Source organism: Mustela nivalis (assembly GCF_964662115.1).
Source record: "Mustela nivalis genome assembly, chromosome: 8".
In the NCBI taxonomy this organism is placed as follows: Eukaryota; Metazoa; Chordata; class Mammalia; order Carnivora; family Mustelidae; genus Mustela; species Mustela nivalis.
The window spans coordinates 58870217-58892010 of NC_139027.1; the positions used below are offsets into that span (position 1 = coordinate 58870217).

The 21794-nt window shown below is 33.6% G+C and overlaps 1 protein-coding gene and 1 long non-coding RNA gene across 21 annotated transcripts in view; one reads left to right on the forward strand and one right to left on the reverse strand.

Annotated features, from left to right (window-relative positions):
• Nucleotides 1-21794, forward strand: part of LOC309872503 — an 857896-nt gene that overhangs the window by 541660 nt on the left and 294442 nt on the right. The gene's annotated exons all lie outside the window — the stretch shown is intronic.
• EHBP1 (EH domain binding protein 1) overlaps nucleotides 1-21794 on the reverse strand; it is a 348209-nt gene that overhangs the window by 9083 nt on the left and 317332 nt on the right. The window lies entirely within an intron of this gene.

Sequence of the window (21794 nt, forward strand, 5' to 3'; positions counted from 1 at the left end):
TAACATGAAACATATTTTAGGTACCCCAATAGCACAAATGAAGCTGTTTATAATAACACAATATTGAAGTCCAGGGTCTGAAAAAAGAAATCAACATCTAAAAATTCATAAGCCGATCTTCTAAAGCTGGTATTATCCAGCATGTATATTTCAGTACCCCTGAACATATCTACAGATCAAACTAACATTAAGTACAGTTAAAAAAAAAAAAAAAAAGTGTTCCAACTTTTAAATCCTCCCCAGAGGCTGATTTGTTATTATGTTTCAATGAGGAACTCATGGTGCTGACAGACATACGGTCATGATTAAAAACACACACACACACACACACACACACACACACTCACACACATTAAAAAATCATTATGAGAATTATAGGACTAGCAGGAAGATCAGAGAAGTCCAGAGATTTCATGAAAGCTTCCAATTGTAACAACTTGCTTTTTTTCCTATTTTCCTCACCAAAAGTAAACTAAAGATACATGTTCATATACCATTCTGGAACTCATCATCTCTAATAGGGCAAATACATGCAAATTATTTTTAATACATTGTAAATGACCAGGCTATAAAAAAATGCCTATAGCTATCTGTGAAAAGACACATTATAAGGAAAATAATAATGTTCAGTAAATCACAAAACATTTCAGCAGAGAGGAGATCTAAAATTTAGAATTCACTGATTGCATATTTAAAATTTACCTTCTATCATCTATAACACTCCCCACCAAAGACCAGTATATCAAGGGTTATAATGTATATTATATATTTATTATTGTTCATATAGAAGTAGGCCACAACCACACTCAAGAAAAATATTAATTCCCTACCTTCTTCCCATCTCTCTATGCAAATTATACCTAGTCAACCTTATAATTCTTTGACTTTCTTTAAGTTTTTCTGAATTTCACCCATGATTGGTTTATTGTTTTGCTAGGCCATTATTTAATACTTTAGTCACATTTCTGTATAGATGCATAGGGCTAACTTAAATATCTAGCCCAAAATAAAATATTCTAGTTTCGTTTTCTTTTTAAGCAAGACATTTTCTTTTAACTTTCAAACACACAACCAGCCCATTTTAAAAATTCAGACAATAGATACCTAAAATAAGAGAAAAGCCAAGTCTTTCACCAACCCCTCCCTCTCCAATTCCCCTCTCCATCTCCTTTCTCCAGAAGTAAGTACTTCTACAGTTTAGCACATCTCCTTCCAGACCACACAGATTACTATGTGTGTCAAACACATGCATATACCTTATCTATAGACACATACAGGTTTCTTTTCTTTAGCACACGTGAGATCATATTATATATTGCCCTGTGATTTGCTTTTGTTATGCTGTTCAAAGATCTACCTCATTCTTTTTAATACTTGCGTATATCATGGGTGTGCCACAATTTATGTAACTATTTTCACAATAGAAATCTGAAGAAATTCTTAGAATGGAAATAGAATATAAAGAGCTAATGACTATTTTCACGTTAATAGAAAGCTGAAGAAATTTTTAAGAATGGAAGTAGAATATAAAGAGCTGATGATCTGTGTGCAAAAGATTTAACATGTACTTCAGAGCATCCCTATAAAATAGATATCTGTTGTTCATCGTTAGGGAGAATCGTGAGGATACGTGCCTTCAATAAATGCTATTAAAACTTTATGGTATGAAGCAGACGTAGGATAGATCTTTTTTGGAGTATGAACAAAAGTCTTTATTGTTTTACAGTATTTTTAATCTCTCTTTTAGGGTAGCTGGTTTTGTATTCACTTTGGACCATGTGATGTCTTGACACTGGTCATGTGATACAGGCTGTGATAGGCTGCGATACACACAAATCCCCGGGTAGCAACAAAAGAAGAAAGAGTAGAAAGAAAAAGCTGAGAAAAAGCTTGCAATTTGGAAAAAGGCCAATTGTACCCTGGTGAAGGCCTTTTTGATCAGTGAAATGACACATGTGTGCAATATTAATAGGTGCAGTTCTTATGATATTTTATTTTCTGATTAAAGGCTTAGTTCTTGTGTTCATCACATAAATGGGCTTCTAAAAATATAGATATATTAAAACTTTGTTTTGAGTTTAACTTAACCTATAATTGAGGCTTTCAGCAATACTAGAAGCAACCAGCCTACTCTTAAATTAGCATCATTTTCTTCAATGGAAGACTGCTTCCTTGAGAATAACAATATTGATATGGTACGGTGTTATTTTCAGTTTAACTCCTGCCTAAGATTTCTAGGTAAGAAGAAAAGATATCCATCCCCTAATTGTTAGGAAATGACTAATAATATAAGAGTCTCATGTTTCAAAAGGAAATAAGCCTAACAATAACAAATATTTAAAGACACATTATACTCTGCTACATAAGATTATATAAATTAACTGAAAAAACATATTTGAGGTTAAATCAATTCTGTATCGCTAACTCCTTATCTGAGATAGTATACAATGATGGCAATCTATACTTAGCCTAGTAACAAAAAAATTAAATTTTCTTCTAATACATCATTACACTATTGTTTTTCAGGAATTAAAAAATTTTAAATTTAAAAAGCTTTTAAAAGCCAGTAAGTTGAACCATTACAAATTAATCCTGACTTTAATAACTGGTTAAAGACCCCTTTAGCTTTATAAGTAACAAAAAATATTAAAGCCTGTGATCACAGTGAGCTTTTCTCATTTCTCCTCTAACCATTTGTTATTTAATCCAATACTAGTAATCCAATTTGTCCATCAGACTTTTAAAGGGCAGAATGCAACTTCCTCAGCTTAGACACTTTTCAAAGTACAATATATTTTTCAAATGAATGCTGGATGTTTCATTTTTCCCAACTGTTCCTAGCTCTAATGCATGAGGAAAAAAAGAACAAGATGAACATTGTTCATACTGATTAAGTAAGAGCTCATTAAAGAGCTGTCAGTGCGGTACTTTGAATATGCATGAAGCATATAATCAGATCTAGTACCGTCACTAGAGGAGAATACGGTAAGTACAAAGGATTGATTTAATTACTTAGAGTGGGCTGTGGTGGTAAAGCAGTCTTGTTAGTGCAAAAAGAAAAAGAGGTTGTATTCTGGCACTGTTAGAAAAAAGGCAGTTTTAGCTTCTGCCACAATACATAATCTCAGAATAAAGCACTTTACATTGTAGCTTAAAATGAAGACTGTCATTATTTCATAAAATGACCATAAATCATTTTATCTTGTTTAACTTCACCTGGTTAACTACATGTCTTTCAAAATCATCTTTAATTTGTAATTACAACTACATTTTTGTCATCTTAGAGCGGAATATGGATACTTTTTAAAAAAATCTCAATTTTTTTTTCAGTTTCATGAACTGAAAAATTCAGAACATATACAATTGAAGACCATTTTGAAATAAAAAAATGACAAAATACTACAAGTTAGTATACAATTACTAAAATGTAAAAACATGGCTGGATTGTTAATACTGTATCTTAAAACACAGTGCCTCATGTAAATATACTACAAATAACCTCACATTAACATTTTAAAGTATTGACCAATTAATACAATCTCTGGCCATATTTTTCCTACTTTTTTTCCTCCCAAAGACTTTTGTTTTTTTATTTTGCCTCTAGGAATGTAACATCTTTTTTGACATCACAATCTTTTAATATCAGTTTTTTCTTTTAACCAATTACTAAGCATCTGGGATATGATTTGTAAAAATTATGAAATGATCAAGAATGATAACAACAGCAGGAAAAGTAACCATAAATATGACTTCACAAAAACCACTTAACAGAAAGCAGCATAATACATAGCACTACATACAGTATAAATACTTAATAAACGCAGGTTGACTATAGCAACCATTTTTACATTTCATGTCCTCCAAAAAATGATTCAAATTGAGTTAAGATTTAATTTCATTCAAGAACTCATTCATTCATCCAGCAATATGTATGTAGTTTTCATTTATTTTTTCAGAAGCAGTATTTTCAGTGTAAAATTTTAAACAAATAAAAGTGGTATCAAACCCCTAAAATTATGAATCATTTGTTCAAAAAATGTCTATTAATTTACTTTTCCTAATTAATCTTTTACCATAAACTTATATTTTTTAGAAAGATATGTTTTTAGACTGAATTCTTATATAAATACAAAGTAAGGAACAATGTAATTTTACCCAAACAGAAGATGAATTCAGTGGGAAAGAATGAAAACACAAAGATGTAAGCTGCTGTTGTACATATAAACAAATTCAAGATTTTCTACCATGAAAACATTAAGGAATGCTGAAATCGTGCCATAGCCCCATAGCAGAGATGGCTGACTAGTGATCCATATGGCCTTTAAAGGACACAACATAACAAAGCCAAACCAAACATAAAAACAAAAAAGTCTCCATTACAAATTGTCCTGATGGTATGATAACACCAGTATGATGACCTTTTGAAAGACATAATATATTACAGTAGAGAGAGACACTGGTACTGGAGAAACACATTCTAATAACAAAGGAAGTGAAATCTTGTAGATCTCTATAATGGACAAGAAAGATGAATTTACTGTAGTTATGTAGGATCATAGGCACATGAATTCCTAAAGTCAATACTCCTGCAGGACTGCAGTGCATCAGTTTTAAAAAATATTTTAAACTTAGGAAATAGAGCTTATTATTATGAAAAGAAATTTTACTTGATGAGCAAATAGCTGATAAATGTTTCCACCCCAAGAATATCCTCAAACAGCAATCAACGTAAATGAAGAATATCATAATCTTTATTGATGTTTTCAGTAGCAATTGTCTTAAAACTATTTGCTTAACATGATATATTCATTGCAGTATTAAGAGTATAAACTTTGGGTTGCTGGGGCGAGTGGGGTAGGGAGAGGGTGGTTGGGTTATGGACACTGGGGAGGGTATGTATATGGTGAGTGCTGTGAAGTGTGTAAGTCTGATGATTCACAGATCTGTACCCCTAGGGCAAATAATACATTATATGTTAATAAAAATAATTAATAAAGGAATAAAAACTTTGGGGGAAAATCTTGTTTCCTTTTGTTGCAGTAAAATAAAAACTAATGTACTCTCTCAAATACCTTTAATTTACCCATTTGGTAAACAGATTCAGGGCAACATCTCTCTACAGATAACTTCTGATAGACTTCTAGCATGTACTTTTTTTTTTTTTTTTAAGATTTATTTATTTATTTATTTGAGAGCGTAAGATCATAAGTAGGCAGAGAGGCAGGCAGAGAGAGAGAGAGAAGGGGAGAAGCAGGCTCCCTGCTGAGCAGAGAGCCTGATGCCTGGCTCAATCCCAGGACCCTGAGGGCATGACCTGAGCTGAAGGCAGAGGCTTAACCCACTGAGCCACCCAGGTACCCTTAGCATGTACTTCTTACAGGAAGAGGTATAGCCAACTTTACCGAAGTTCTTCCTTCATAAACCTAAAAAGAAGCTATTTCTGAAGTTTGGAAATTGACAGCAGTCTTCTTGTATCAACTCCTTAATACAGTCTGAGTAGTCTTTTTTTTCTGCCAAAGGTCAGTGCCAGATTTCTCAAAGTTAAACCTGGCACAAACTTAAAATAGCAAAAAATAAAAATAAATTCAAAAGCATGGAAGGAGTTATCACAGGAAAAATTGTAACTGAAAAATTCTTTATATTTACTTATAGTTTAATATTTTAAGTTACATATGGGATGGTTTTGGACCTATTAACTTTTCAGTGCTAAGAGCATGTAAAGGTATTAACATGATCCACATTTCAGGTAATACATGACTATCTTGGCTACCTACAAAGAGGCACTTAACTAAGGGCAAAATGTTCAGAATATAACTTTAAAACTGTATTTACTTTTTAAAGGTACATTTAACATATTTTTGTAAAATAAGAAAAATAGTGAGTCACTTTTATAGGCATCATTGCACCAAACAGACTATTGTCTACCTAGTGAATCAATTAGGCATCCTGTAATAAGGGGAAAACTTGAATTGCGAGCCATGCTTACAGATGGATAGCTTCCCCTGCCAGTTCTCCCCTCTCTTGAAGCCCCTTTTGTTTGGACTGCACCTGGCGAACTCCTCTCTACTCACCCTCCTCCACCCCCTGGTCCTAGGGCCTTCTCACAGTCATGTCATGGAAATGACTTAAAGAGGGGCTCCAGAAGTGACAGAGACATTAATGTTAAAGACAAACATGAAGAGTTGGATAAAATTATTTCTTGAAAAATGGGAGTGGACAGGAGCAATTATTTCTAGATTAATGTATTTAAGATGTGATTTTAAATATGTATGTTTATATAGCTAAATTAAATTAAATATTATAAAAGATATTTCCAACCTTCTATATATTTTAAGTAAGTCAAGATTTCTGGGGGCAGGTGGAGGAATCTTCTCATTGGGAGAATAAAGGTCTACTTTTTATTTTTAATTTTATTTATTTATTTGACAGACAGAGATCACAACTAGGCAGAGAGACAGGCAGAGAGAGAGGGAAGTAGGCTCCCTGCCAAGCAAAGAGCCTGATGTGGGGCTCGATCCCAGAACTCTGGGATCATGACCTGAGCCGAAGGCAGAGGCTTTAAACCCACTGAGCTACCCAGGTGCCCCTCTACTTTTTTTTTTAAAGGTCATTTGGGTAATTTTTTTTTTTTTTAATAGGGTGGTCTGGGAACCCAATCTACAATTTTAGTATTTTTATGGAAATATTCATAAATATATTGAAATGATTCATAAATTAACTTCAGAATAAAGATCCCTTATACATTAAGTACCACATTTTTGAATGTGTTTACTTGTGTTAATTCTGGGGAACTTCTGTGGATAAGACTATAAATTCTGGTAAGGCTAAGCACAACATATAATTGTACTGTCTATAGTTTCTGTGGCTGGTTAGAACCATCATCCTGCATATGCTGCAAATAAGATGAACATTAAATCTGCATCCAAAATGGCTCTTCCAGTCTGACTTAAAAAAAAAAAATTAACTGAGCTCCTTGATCTTAGACTAATTAACCTCTCTGGTCCTATATAAGGGTAATCATTTTGCTTACCCCATATGATTGTTAGAGGAATTAAATGAAAAAAAAAATGTGTGTAAAGTCTTTAGCACAGTACCTGAGACTAAAAATGCTAGCTATGATGATGATAATGAAGAAGATGATGGTGGCATATGCAGCCCTGTGCCTGGAAATGGAGAAACAGAGATGACCAAGGTGTGGCTTCTCTCCTCAAAAGGGCTCATGGTTTAATGGGAGAGACACATAATCGGGAATACCAAGAGTGAGGGTCAATTTCTAAACCACTCTACAGACACTACATTTTAAATCTTCGTTAGTCATAACAAATTATATAGTTAGTATAGTTATTATGTCTTTGGTCATTAGCAGGATAGGTGAAAAATGTAGGTGAATCAGTACGAACTCATTTCTGCAGCCAGAGAAACAAAGTGAATGCCCTACTGGGTCATCAGTGTCACTACCGCATACAAAAGATGGTCACAAGGACGGCACAATAATGTGGCTGTGTTCCAAGTAATGAGAGTCTAGGTATTTGCAGGATATTAGGGATTTAAAAACAAAGATCAGAGAATATTGCTTAATATCAAAGACTAAAGAAGGTAAATTTTAAGATTGAAAATTATGGACTACTAGAACACATTTAAAAGTTAATCAGTTATTAAAATACAGAAAAAATGATAACAACAGTTTGACATAGAAGTGGATGCAATTTTAAGAAAAGAAAGCCCTCAACAAGAAAAACTAAAAACTAAAGTAAAAACCTTCACTGAGAAAGGAAGTTTTCATCATTTTTATAGAAAGAGATTTTGATATTAAAAGTAAAGCATCTTTAAAATCAGCTTATAAAATTGGCAATGCAGATGAAATAGCTGATTTACTAAATGCCAGGTAAGAATGAGATAAGATTTTGTTGAGAATGTGGAAAACTAAGTATGTGTCATTGTTAAAATACAGAAAGACAAACCAGGTAGACATGCTCTAAATATGTTTTTTTCTAATAAAGAGTTTCTCCAAAGTTGTATTATGCAGTCAGTCAGCTACTCTTTTGGTAAATCCCTCTTGGGTTGTTTAAAGTGTTTAAATGTCCTTTAAAAATCATACCCACAGTGTTTCCAGTGCCTTCAATTTCCAATAAGGGATGAATTCAACCTGTAACCTCCAATGCACTACCTATACAGTAACTTCCTCTTCCTCTTTATACCTTCTTTAATCGTGCTTGGGTTCAGATAACCTTGTAACACTGGAATATATCCTTCCTTATGTACTTCTTAAACATCTTTATGTGATGAGGGAGAGTAGAAGGAAATTTAACCTATCCCCTTCCAGTCTATGGCAACATTCAGTCTCAAAACACGGAAGCCTGATCAAAATGGGACACTGCAGAACCATCTCCAGCAGCACTCTGGCCTGCACAGAGCTTCAAAAATTACACAACACTTTGAACCAAAAGCAATGAATACTGTTTTTCTAGACTAGACCAGGGGACTAGTGTGGATTTCAGCAACCTATCAACTCAACTTAATCTTCTCAGTGGAGCTGTTCTCTTTCTTCATCATGGTACACAAGCGACAGTCATGATGGACTTGTATCCAGTGTTGTTTCCTGAATTTCTGGGAACAGTGTCTCATAGAAGCTACTCTATATAATATCTCTCTTTCATCAGATCAGTGACAACAAGTAACTTTCTCATAGACTGGGAATAATAATGATAATTATGATGATGATAATAGCATCAAATGTTTAATGAGCTGTATAACTTAGAGCTATCTAGCTAGCTAGAACTAAGCCTTAAATCCAGGCAGTCTGTCTTGTAAACCACCACTCTCAGCCACCCCACCTGACACTCACAGGGTAACCAGTCTTAAAAGAACAGGCCCTTTATTTAGAATTCAGGCCAACCTTGACAAAGCCTTCTGAATGGCTCTGATAAGCAAAATGGCACGAACAAAACAAAACAAAGCAAAAAGCAAACCTTCAAATCTCTGATGAACAAACAAACAAAAACCATTCTCTTCCTTAGTTCATCCATTAGTAGTGGGGACTTTATTTACTCTTCCAATGTAGGCCACTGGAACTTCACAACTATCTCAGAGCAGTTCCTCAGGGGATGTCAAGGGGAATAGGAAGCCTTTCTTCCTATGCAAGGGTATCTTTGGAAAGATCCTTGAATTATATAGGTCAGTACATAATGCCTTCTAGAAACATGATTCCAGGGATAGACCTGTTCAATTCTTGGACAACTATAAACCACTGTGATTCCATTTGAGCATCTGAAGCATCTGTCAATGAAAATGGCCAAAAGTATTTAAGTTCCAGCTCTGCTCTTGAGGAGCTACGGGAACTCGGATAAATTACTTAATCTCCCTATTCTTCAGTTTCCTCATTTGTAAAAATGGAAACAATAATACTACCTTAGCAGCGATGGTTCTATGAAGATTAAGTAAGTTAATATATGTAAAACACCCAGAACAGTGTCTGGCATATAACAATATTTAATCAATGTAATGGTGGCTGGTTTTGTTATATTGCTATCGCTGTCTTCTTTCTCTCTCTCCTTCTCACTATCTCTCTTTCCACATACACACATAAAGGATCCACATTCTTTATTTAAGCTTCAGGGTCTTCTTTATCTGATTCCTGGGATTACTGATGGAGCAAGGAATGGTGATTTCTCCTGGCAGAGTCATACAACCTATGCAAACACCAGAAAGGCCTACCAGCAGAAGTAAACATTGGGCAATTCGGCACAAATCTTGAGATGTTAGCTACATTGAGTAAAAAATTTCTGTCTTTACATATCAATTTCACTGGAGATGTCATCCTACCATCATTTTAAGCTTCTCATTCCCCTCAAATATGGAAGCCCATTAACTTACCTATTAGCCATTTTTCTTAAAGGATCAACACAAATGCAAATTCAATATGAGACATTCCCTTTTCCAAGGTTACACGTTCTGTTAAATCTTTTCCAAAGATACCCTTGCTAATAGCCGTATCTTGTTAGAAAGTCCGAGAAAATAAAAATCCAGTGTGTAACTCCCAGAATCTTTAGAATTTCCAAAGATGACTTCCAGATTTTTCCTCAACTTAATCCCCAAGATATGTTCAATTCCCCTTTTTATCATGATAGAAATGTTTAGATACCCCTTAGCCTGAAGAACATCATGCTACCCCCAACAGTCCCTCTCAGATTCTTGCTAAGTCTTATGGGCCAATCTCCACCAGTTAGCTATATGTCCTTCTATTATGTTGTATGTCCTCTCTCTTTCTCTCCAAAGCTGTAGCTTATTTATAAAGGGTTAGAGCAATCACATCTAACACACATTACCTACATTCCCACCCAAGGTCATGGTCAACTCGAAGTATGTTTAGTCCTCACAATGCTTCTGTTAATATTATACATTTCAAAGTTGAGCAAAATAGCTACCTAGTCAACAATGACAATTTTGCAATGTTCACTATAACTTTATTTATTAACCTTTTACTTAGTTTCAAAATAAGTACTTGAATTAAAACAAGTGGTATTAAAAGTTTGAAATTTTAGCTACCCCTAATTTTATTCTCATGAAAAAATAAAATATTTATGACTACTTTAATAATTCATTTCTGTGGAAGGTTATTTATACTTAACAGAAAACTGCTATTGTTTAAAGCACTGAAACACATAATAAACTCATTTTTTTCTATTAGAAATTATTTTTAAACTTTCCTTACAGAGGTAGATCCTTCAAAAGCACCAGAAATAGAGTTATGACCAGGTCCATCAAGATTCAGATCAGAGGGGCGCCTGGGTGGCTCAGTGGGTTAAGCCACTACCTTTGGCTCAAGTCATGATCTCAGGGTCCTGGGATCGAGCCTCGCATTGGGCTCTCCGCTCAGCGAGGAGCCCCCGCCCCCCGCCTGCCTCTCTGCCTACTTGTGATCTCTCTGTCAAATAAATAAATAAAATCTTTAAAAAAAAAAAAAGATTCAGATCAGAAGTGTCTATTCGAGGAGAACATGCTGGCGGGGAAGATACTTTGATACTTTACACAATTCCTAGTTTTGGCCACCAAGTGGTGCTATTAATTCAGAGTGAACTGGCATTGGGGGAGTGGGGTTGGGTGGTTTTGGGGTGCATAAAATATATAAAGTCAATAAACGCAGAAAACACTCACAAGTTGGATGTTCATAACTCATTGTACTGTGAATTTACATATCCTCTCCCAACGTCGCCAGTATGAAAACAAGAGAAAACTAATTCATATACTCTTATTTTAATGGTAAAGTCCACTGTATTCCCTCAGGAAAATAGCTACATATATATTTGTACCAAACTGTATCCTTTCAGGCCATGCAGCTATTAAAAATAATCTCACAATTTTGATTAATTTTCCTCCTCCTACAACATTCATCCAAATAACCCAATTAGAACAAACACAAAAAAAACCCTTTACATAAAAACTAATCAGCAATAAACACTACAAATAGGTACTCTTAAGTATTTTTTTTAAAAAAGCTAACTTAATTTTTGAAAATAGATACCAGCTTGACATTTTTTCCCCTTAACTTATATTATAAACTTCTCCTGAAGAAATAGCTCCCCTGAGTGGATGAATGCCTTTCACATTCCAGCTTAGAAATGACATGTGGGGACAGGAAACAGATGCAATCATTATATATGTTTAGTTTCTTATGCAGTGCACTTAGAGGCCTATGGAAAGTGTTAAAAGCCTATCTGGTTGCTAAAAGAAAGACATAATAATTTACAACCCACTAGACTAAGAGCTGGCAATATCTCTACAATCAGAATGAATAATGATTTGAAAGCAGAACTCCATGAGTCAGTATAAAGATAAAAAGAATGTTCACAGCTATTCAGTTGGTCAGTCCTATCCCAAAGATGGAGGGACCTAGAAAGGATAAACAGCTATCCTGTTGTCTCTGTACATTAACATCTATATTTTTAATAAAAATGCTTCCATTTGGGGAAACATGGAGAAGGGTATCAGAGCAGAGCTCTCATCCTTCCATAAACTACCTTGATTTTGACTCCAGACTGAGGAGGCAATTCACACATGTTTAGCCATCTCTGATGTCATTCTTTGTCAAATCAAATTATGAAGTCTTGATTAAGCTTCTTGGGATAGTGTCAGGATGAAATAGAAGAGGAGAAAATGCATTTGCAAAGTTGGTTCCTTCATGGATGTTCTAAAATAAATTTTTCAAAATACAAGGCTTAACTTGTTTATTTCTGTATGTGCCTCATGAAACTCATAAAATTAGCATATCAATTCTATGAAATGTATATAAATTGAGGGACTAGCAAATTCCTAAGACTTTTTCCTAGCTATTTAGTTGTGAAAATGTTCACACAGTTATCATTTTTTGTGTATAAGCCAAGGGTTAAACAAACAAACACAAAACAACTTTTCAGTCTTATGTCAAATTGCCAAATCAGTTCTTAAAGCATTTTGGGGTGGGGGGAGGGACAGGGCCTCAGAGTCTGTGTATGTGTGCTGAGGGAAGAGAAGAGTTAGAATTGGAGATGTGCATATTACTTCGAGGCTGAGGAATATTTTAAAGTAAAAGTAGAAACAATAATAAATAATGAAGCGATTGCTATAGCTGATGGCAGAAGCTACTTTTATACTGGGTACTAACCCTCTGCCGAGAGCTCTGTGCCAAGTACTCTTATATAAATTTTATCTATAACTGTATCAATATATCATACTCTCAATAGCCTTCTGAAACAGGTTCTATCAGCCTTTTTTTTTTTTTTTTTTTAAGTTAATGGCTGAGGAAATAGAGGCTCAGAGGGGTTAAGTAATTTGTCCAAGACCACCCAGAGTCTAGCTGGTTATCTTGCTGGTTTTCAAGTCTATGCTCTGATATCTTTATGCTGCTACTTCCCTTAGCATTTATTACTCCGTGGATTCAACATATCTTAGTCCCTTGTTTCTCAAAATGTGATCTGTGGATCACCTGTATTATAAATTGTCTGGAATATGTGCCCCACCCTAGATCCACTAAATCAGAATCTTTTAGACATGTCCTGGGAATCTGTATTTTTACCAAACTCCTCAGGTGGTTTTTTAAATGCAGATAAAAGTTTGAGAACCACTGTCTTAGCCCTTTTACAAATAAGTCACCAAGATCTCTCTCTCTTTTTTTTTTTTTAAAGAAAGGGTGATATTTCATGTATAAGATGTTATTTTAGCATTGGCATGACATTACACAAATTTAATTTCACATTCAGAAGAAAAACATGTTGCTGCCAAATCAGTTCAAATGCCTAAATTTTGTTTCATAGATAGTTGCTGAGAAAAACACATTTTCCTGGAATTTCTACTTTTTTAAGTGTTAAAAAATTTTATTACAGTCTAGAATAAGGATGTACCTCACTTTAGGCAATAGACATGTTCCAAATTAAAAATTATGGTGATGTGATAATTCTTTAGGTTCAAAAATTGTATTTTATATTTCCAATTCAAATTTCTAGTAGTGGAAAATACTTTCTAAATATCACTGGTAGAAATTATACACATTTGTTCTTCTGGATAAATGAACAAACATGAATCAGCAAATGAAAAGGTCACCTTAAGACTATATAGTAAAAGGCGGGTAAGTGCCAAGGAGGAAAGAAACAAATGTTAGAAATAGAGAACCTTGTGAGGTTCTCTATATTCTGAATCAGAGATTCCTTTCTAGAAATCGTAATGATCCAATATCTATTGCATGAACTAGAATGATTCAACAACAGTTGAGTGCTACTACACTTCAATATAATTTACATATTTTCCTTCTTTAAATAATCCAAATAATGAAATGCAGATAGAAACAAGATATTAAAGATGTATAAATTAGCTGAACAAATTGTGAGAATAAAGTTATTCTGAAAGTATGACAGTAGTTTTAATTTTTCTTGTTAACTACAGAAAGAAAATATTAAGGAAAGAATAACTTAGGAATATTACCAATTTTAAACACTGAAGACATAAAAAAGAAAACAGCAAAAGCCCTGTAAACACCTTAAAATGTAAACTTTCCTCTTATTCTTTTTTAAGACTTTTAAAGTAATCTTTACACTCAACATGGGGCTTGAACTTATGACCCTGAGACCAAGAGTCACATGCTGCACCAACTGAGCCAGCCAAGCATCCCTGCAAGCTTTCCTTTTAAAACAAACTCCATTTTCTTTATACTGTATTTCTATTCATAATTATTTTCAGTAACCAAAGGCCTATTCCATTATATATGCAATATATAATAAATAAAATGTACATATGTGCAAAGAGAATACTAATTTTTTATAAATATTTTATTTAATGCTTAATGAGAGTAAGTAACATTCCTAACATACTAATGTTTTTCATCCTTTGGTATTTTTTATTTCAAAGGCGACCTTGACAGATTTAAATATGAACGAGATTGTGTAAATAATAATAGCTGACATTTATTGAACACTATATATGCACCAGGCACTGTGCAAATGCTTGATATAATGTACCTAATTTAATTCTCACAATTCTCTTAGCTGCCACACCATATCAACATTGACCCAATATGACCAAATTTGAACTAATTATATTCACTAGCCAGGGTTAAGTTTCTACACTCAATGTATAGTACGTAGGCACAAAAGGCTCAAAAATATTTGTTAAATGAGAATCACTAGACATAAAAGAATGAATTTCTTCCTTTATGGGAATTAAAGTTAGGTTCTTTCCAATTTTTTCGAAAGCCATAGTGTCCTCATTCTGTTAAAGCGGACACAGAGGCTCAAAATTATGAAGGTGAGCTAGTCAACAGGGATGAATATAGCAAACACTAGAATGGCTCTCATTCTCCCAGCCAGGGTCCCAACTCACTCTTGGAAGGGTAGAGCCCATATTTTCAGATGAAGGTATACTGAGGATTAAATGGAAGAAAAGCCTCTCCTATAATTATGTTAACAGCAGTGGAGGACAGATGGACTTTGGTATGTAATGGACAAGGACACAGAAGAGAAGATTCACACGGAGACCTTGGAGAGCTGGGCCTTGGCTCATTGTTCTTCTACCTGGCTATGATTCTGCTAATCAAAGACGTGACAGAACCAATTATATGACATTTTTTTTTATGCTTTTAATTTTTCTGAATATTGGATTAGAATATAATTGCATGAGGTTATGTCATTTTTTGCAATTAGAAAATGATTTATATTATTTTGCATTCTTGGAGTTAGGTGACATAAAGTTAAAAATTCTGACACAGCTAAAAACACAGACACACACAAAACAGACCTGTAACACCACATTTACCAAAAATATGTTACATTTTACTTCCAAAAAGGAATGGATTCTATGAGGATGTGGCTCAATGCCTCTGGAAATTATGCTAAACACTCACTTCGTAGAAAATTTTCAGACATAAAATGTTAACTTTTTCACTGGCTTCTTTATTATGTTACAGATTCAATGCCCTATGAAACATCCGGAGTAATTACTTCAGTGAGAAACTATAAGCTAAGTCTATGCTACTTCAGAACCTTAAAAATCATTCTGTTTACTTATAAGACCAGATACCCTTACTTTGTTCGTACCTATGAAAAGTTCCTTTGCAGACACAGTATAATATCTTAGTTTGTCTACTTCATCATATTTTAAGTCTATGGAGGTCAAATGGAAACTTTCTACTTTAATAAGCTAAAGACATCATTTTCTATTTTACCACAGTATGTCATACAAACTTAGAAAAAATTTTCATTAATGAAAATTCTACAGTTCTTTACTTTTTTTTTTCAGTTTTGTAGCTATCATGACAAAATAGATATCTCACTTAGTTTAATGCATATTTTTCAGTGATATGGTCTCTTTTCTCATTGTAATTTGTATGAAAGTAGACATATTTATATCTATTAAAAAAAAGAACTTCTACAAAACGGAGACATTTTATTGCATGAATACTATTTTCCATCCACACTTCTAAGAAGCACAGAACTATCATGCTAAATCATACAGAATACAGAATAACCAGATAGAAAAAAACACCTGTTGTTATATTTAGAAGATAGTTTCTACTTTTTGCTGACTTTTAACTATAGTTGTCCATGTTATTCTTATTACAGAAGGGTTTTCCCCTTCTTTATGTTAGAAGAATAAATTACAGTATCTTAAGTAGCAAGATCTTAATTAAGCACATGTGCTCAATGTTCAATGTACAAAAACACAGTTTTTCAGGATAAGAGGAAATTTAAAGAACAGTATATAGAAATATCAGAAATATATGTATTAAGCCAAGAATTTTCTCCACACCAAACCTGATAAGTGTTGCTATATCAAACTTCCTTTCCTGGCTATTTATTAGTTGTATAAAATCAGTTTAATTCTAAGTTCAGATATCTTTATATATAAAAATGTACTCAGTTTTGATTTTCATTTTCCTCTTACAGATATGGGTAAGGTGAGAGGTGCAGCTGAGTACCTTATTCTCCTAGTAAATATAGAGTGATTGCTAGAGAAAGAGATCTAGTTAAAAATATGTTCTTTACAAATATATAATTTAGGTCTCATAAAAATACGGGTTTTTAAAATCAAATAACAGGGACGCCTGGGTGGCTCAGTTGGTTAAGCAGCTGCCTTCGGCTCAGGTCATGGTCCCAGCGTCCTGGGATCGAGTCCCGCATCGGGCTCCTTGCTCGGCAGGGAGCCTGCTTCTCCCTCTGCCTCTGCCTGCCATTCTGTCTGCCTGTGCTCGCTCTCTCCCCCTCTCTCTCTGATAAATAAATTAAAAAAAAAAAATCTTTAAAATCAAATAACATATTTTTACAGTATTTATTCAGGCAATCTTACCTTTATGTTATTATCTATACCCTAAACCATAAAAACTACATAATCTGCCATTTTCTAAATCATGGAATCAAATGTTTTATATAGACCCTGTTTTAATGTTAATGAATTTATAGACACAAATAGTTAGTATCAAGGCTACAGTGAAAAGAGGAACACTTCAAGCATTCAATATAGCAAAAGGGGCAGATTAGAGATCAATAACAAAATCACCTGGTAAAAAAGGAAAAAGGTGTTGCATTAAAAGGCTTTTTGCTTTACATGTGAAACAATACTGAGAAACCTGTATTTTAGCACTTGTACTCAACAGGCACTCCAACTATGCCACGATGAGAACAGAAACCCATCCTTTCTAATAATCTTGTGACAAAAGCTAAAAGACATCATCCTATTAACTAGTGATCTCAACTGCTAATGCGGAGTACTTCCTGGTGCCTTTTATGTAGAATGCTGCTATTAAAAAACCACTAAACATTCACTGTGAACAACACAGAATCATTCATCTTTTATCAGCATCTCTTGTTAGAAGAGTATGAGTGGGGCTGAAGGTGTCATTGATATTATGGAGTGGAAATTAATCAGAAATTTTTCTCATATTTTCCTCATCTCACTAATTTACTTTTGTACAAATTTCCTCCTGTTAAAAAGTTCATACCCAACCCCCTGTTGTACTCTTTTAAGTTGAGAATATTCAACGAGTGCGTCCACTGAAAAGCACCAGGTCCTAACACAAAAAGCATTCGAAATTCTCATTTAGTTGTCTTTATTTTGCTAGCGCCATGTGGTCCTTGAAGATGTAGAAAACACGGGAAGCCGAGTAAAGATCAGAGCAAGCTCATTAGCATTCTGACAAAATTGGAGTGGTGGAGATGTATAGTTTGCCTAGTTTGTCGTTTTGAAAGCTACCGGTGGTAAGCTTTCTATTTCATTGTGCTTTTGTCTTTGGGGGGGGGGGTGTTCAAAGCAGCAGGGTATTTGTTAGCCCTAGGTTTGCACAATGCATTGTGGGAACCTTTCCTGCACATTCAGCCCTATATAGTATCATTTCTGTTTGAGTCAAAAAGTTTTTTTTTTTTTCCACCACTTGTAAGAAAGGACATGTGTGTGAATCTTAGTGCATGCCCTCAATACGTTTATCACTGCTTTCTTGCTTCTTTTGCCTGGATCACAAAGTCCAAAAAGAGAAACGGAATCTAAGTGACATAATTTTCAATCTTTAAAAAATGTTGCCATTCATTTCAGAACACAACACTAAAACATTTATTTCTGTTCTTTGTCATAAACAACTATACATATGCAGGCCTGATTCAGTTAGTTAAAATTCAAAAGCTCACTGCTCTCTATAATAGAACTCAATTCTATTTTTGAAAACGGTATAGAGGGAAAAATGGTTTGTGCTTTAGAATTATGTAAATAAAGAATACCTCTTAGAAGACTTAAATAACTTATTACCCTAGTCATTTGATTTTCTTCATCGTCATCTTCTTTTTCTTTTTCTTTTCTTTTTTTTTTTAAAATACATAAAGCTCACTTTGAAGAGCTAAATGGGCTACATTAATGCTACTATTCAACATGAATGTTTCCAAGTTGCAATGAAATGGATAAAGGTCTTTGGGGATGAATTTATCTGCTAAATCCTTGTGGTTGCCCTCCTATCTTGGATGATGACCCAAAAGAATGTCAACAGCTCATTTCCCAGAGAGCTGGAAGAAGTCCCTATGCAAGCCATAATCTGTACATTCTCAAAGAACCATTTCAAACATTATATTTCACAAGTGATTTTTAAGTTTTAAGTGATTTTTCTCTCATCTCTAGCATCCTAACAGTACTTTGGACATCAGTGCCTCTGAAATGAGGACTAAACAAAGTTTACACATGAATGCTATATACGACATATAAAATTTTAATTTATTTTCAATACACATTTTAAAAACATAGTCATCTTATTACAATAATGTACTTATGGCATTAAATGAGATAAATGTCTAATGATCAATATTTTTTTCTTTTGTGGAAAAAAGTGCTTTTTATTACTGGTAATTATTTTACTTAGAATCTAATCTTATTTATGAGAAGTATTTACAGTTTTTCTTAATTTGTAATTATTAAAATTTTAGGAAAAACTGAGCAATAGTGAGTGAAATATAGTATATGAGTAATCTGGCAAAAGTAATTTGACAGTAAGAAAATGGATCATTTCTATAGGAAGCCTGTGACATACAATTTTTGGTTATATCACCCTTTATTTCCTTTGTACATTAAGAAACGACTAGACTAAGTAGTATGTCATCTTGGGGGAGACAGTTTTTACATATTAACTATTCATATTATAGTAGAACATGTAATTAAAATAATGCAACTTTCCTTTATTTCTAATTTAAGTTCTAATTTTCACCCTGAAGGCTTCTCTTAAGCCTTCTTTTACAGTTTGAAAACTCATTCTTAAAACAAACAACAACAACAAAACCCAGAAGAAATTGCCACATATAATTATGTGGTTATGGTGTGATCCCATTTATATACTGTTAGAACATGAAACCTGACTAACTTAAAGCTTAATATTTTAATGTATCCCAAAACTGAGCTGTTCTGCTGTTCTACTGCTAGCTTTAAAGCTCAAAAAAAAAAAAAAAAAAGGTGGATGTTACCTACAGTAATAATGACTGAATTAGTTCTATACTTTGCAATATGAGTATAGCCACAAAATTATTTATCTACTTCACTGAATTCTCCTACCAAAGTTTCTTGAATAAAATCATTTGGGCTAGCTATATCAAATTAGAGAGCAGTCAGGAGTGTCTAAGTCCAGCTTTAAAACAAATATCTTAACAATTACTTAGCCATATGGAAAATAGGGTATGTCTTCCCAAAGCTATTTTAAAAATATATTTTCTATCTCGAATTTAGACTTCATTAGAAACCATTTCTGAGTTGTAATGTTTCGATTGCTGAAATATCACTCTTTTAAAGAACCGAAAAGATGTAAAAAAAGCAGGACTTTTTAAAGCTGCCAATCAACAATTTTCTAATTTATAAAGCCCAATACATTTGCACTTACAACATTTTCAAAACCCAGGAAACAAAGTAGAGTTAAAAAAGCATTATGAGTAAACAAACATAGCTGTATAGTTAGACACAGCTACACACACACTAACATAGCTTTTTTTACATTCAATCGAATATGGGGCTTCTTCACAAGTGTTCACATAGTACTGTGCTGAGGTTCCTATGACTTAAGGGCCAGATGCTTTTCACAAATGACCAACAATTGTAGTTAGAATAAATTAATGATTGATTTTTTTAAAGCTTTGATGGAATTAAGCATACTTCTTTTCTCAATGTGCCTATGTGAATGTTTGCCTGTTAAACTTTTTTTTTCTTTTTCTTTTTCCTTTTTTTTTTTTTTTGACAAGTGAGGCCACCCGGCAGAAAACAACTGATGCAAAACCCAGGAATAATCCCTCTGTTTAGTTCAACACTATGGTTAGCCTTAACACTGCCTCTATTATCCAATGGATTTAGAGAAACTTTCATTTATTTGTTGGCCTCAGTTTTCAATTCTGTTGCCCTCTTTAAGGAAACCTAGTCTTATTCCTATGTAAGTACATTTGCATACTGGTACAATGAAATGTCTTAGAATTTTCATTACCCTACTAAGCTAAATAGGGGCTGTGTACATATGTAATTTGAAAAAATACAGGAAAAGAATCAAGATATAGGTTAATACTCTAAGGATTTTTAAAGCACACTGTAATAAACCTGTAATGCTCATGGTACATTATTAACATAATTACTTCCAACAATATTTTAACAATATACAGCCATCTATTCTTAAAAAACCCCAAACCACTGGAACCTAAGAAATGCATTCAATTATCAAAAATACAGTGCCAATTAACTACATTAAAATGTGTTATTTTCCTATAGGAATCTTTAAAAATTTATATTTTTATTATGGATAATATTTTACATTCTCTAATGTTCAGAGCTAAGCTATAAAAGGTTTACTCTACACGAGACAGGCAAAGTAGAATAAGAATTTTTAGTTTACTTAGGGGATTCAAATTAGGAATTTATTTAGCTGTGTATACATTATAGCAAATCATCCTGTGTAATCTTAACAATACGTTTAAAAAATCTACATTTTCTTGAAACATTTGGTTGTCGAGTCTTAAAAAAAAATGAACAGTTTAACAAACAGTATGGTTTAGGAGAAGGAAACCATGCGGGACTGGGAGTCAGAAAATAACAGTTTTGCGCCAGTCCCTCTAGCCTCAGTGTTTTCTTCAGTTAAAGAAAATGGGTACTCTCTAAGACTGTTCGTATGTTCAAATCTTTATAACTATTTGGTACAATGATATAAAACAAACGGCTATAATATTATAAGTTGATATTAGGAATTTGTTCCAAGGTGATTCTTATTCCACAAATGCTTTTAAAAGTGAATAGTACAAACTGCCCCCTATGTATGTAGAGATTGCGTAGGACCAACTTTCAGTAACAGAACTTTGTAATAAAGTCTCCACTGACTAAAAATGGATCATATAAAGCTTAATAAGGAAATCCTAACATTCATTGGAATATTCTTCATTAGTTGTTTTCCCTAGTTAATGCAATCAGCACTGATACCCAGCAAAACATATCACCCAGAACGATGTGCTATTTACACCTTAATTTAAAGAGGGTGGAATTAGCAATACCACCCACATCCAACTCCTTCCTTTTTCTTCCTTAGTTTTTCCTTAAAACAATGACATTAGTTTCTGAAAATATTCAACTAAGAGAAGTTTCACATAAACTCACACATCCAGATGTTCAAAGAGGAGTTTTAAACTTTATCAAGGAAGTAAAATGGAAACATGATGATGACATTCTGCCACCAAGAAGGGAAGTAGAGGTCTCCAGCTCCAAATGAAATTGGGTTTTACAGTATATAGCATTCTCTTTGGAATAAAAATAAATATGCATTTTAGGGTCTTAGCTAGAAA